We start from the raw sequence: 1,426 nt of genomic DNA, 5'->3' as shown, positions 1-1,426 counted from the left end.
GACTGTCACATGCTGATGACGCGGATACTTCCAGTTGCAATCCGTGGGATCATGGACGCGCACGTCCGTGAAACGCTATTGGGCCTATGCAACTTTTTTGACGTCATCTCTCGGAAGTCGGTTGGCGTGAGGCAACTCAGAAGGCTACAGGAAGAGATCGTGGTGATACTATGCGAGCTTGAGATGTACTTCCCGCCCGCATTCTTCGACGTTATGGTGCATCTGCTGGTCCATATCGTGGAGGATATCATCCAACTCGGGCCGACGTTCCTGCACAGCATGATGCCGTTCGAAAGGATGAATGGTGTCATCAAAGGATACATTCGCAACATGTCACGTCCAGAGGGAAGCATAGCCAGGGGCTTTCTGACCGAAGAGTGCATCTCCTACTGCACGAATTATCTAGGCATCGAGAACCCCGTTGGTCTGCCCGTCAACAGGCACCTCGCCAGGCTCGCTGGATGGGGTCACCGTGAGGGTCGCCGCGAAATGCATGTCGACTTCGATGGTCGACTCGCCAACTTTGAAAGAGCAAACCTAGTCGCGCTACAACACATAGACGTGGTCGATCCTTGGGTGGTAGAGCACAAGACCTTTATTGAGAAGACGTACAATGACTGAGGCCAACAGAGGACGGACGGAGATATAATCAAAGAGCACAACTCATGTTTCACGCGTTGGTTCAAGCAGAAGCTTCTGTCGTACCCTTTACATGAGGATTCTTCCGCGGAAGAACAACTCATATTCGCCTTGTCACAGGGCGCCGAGCACAACCTGATGACGTATGAGGCGTACGATATCAACGGCTACACATTCTACACCGAGGACAAGGACATGAAGAGCGATGGTTATCAGAACTCCGGGGTAACGATGGAATCCTACACCGGTAACGACAAGGACAGATACTACGGAAGGATCGAGGAGATCTGGGAGCTGAGCTACGCTGGAGAGAAGGTCCCGATGTTCCGTGTCAGACGGGCCAAGAGCGTCATAAAAGAAGACCGGTATTTCACCACCATGGTTATACCCGAAGCCAAATCCAAGACCGCATGCGCGAACGTCACCGCGAAAAATGAGCCATGGGTACTGGCTTCCCAAGTGGACCAATGCTTCTTCATTACCGACACGTCAAAGCCCAGTCGTGTTGTCGTGAGGAGAGGCAAAAGGAAGATCATCGGAATGGATGGAGTCGCCAATGAGCAAGACTTCGACAAGTACGGCGGCCCGAAGATGGAACATGACGACGACGATGAAGTATCAGCATACACCACAAGAAGAAGCAGGACCACCCTACCTAAAGGACGTCCGTTCAAGAGAAGAACTCCATTTACGAAAAATAAGGGCAAGAAGATTGTGAACAGATAGCTAGCTAAGATTGATTGTATTTAAATTGTAGCCTTCATTTCTCGATTGTATTTCATGGGCA

This window comes from Triticum aestivum, chromosome 5D (genome assembly GCF_018294505.1).
Source record: "Triticum aestivum cultivar Chinese Spring chromosome 5D, IWGSC CS RefSeq v2.1, whole genome shotgun sequence".
Taxonomy (NCBI): domain Eukaryota; kingdom Viridiplantae; phylum Streptophyta; class Magnoliopsida; order Poales; family Poaceae; genus Triticum; species Triticum aestivum.
The sequence above is the reverse complement of the archived record's forward strand: the minus strand, read 5'-3'. Positions refer to the sequence as shown.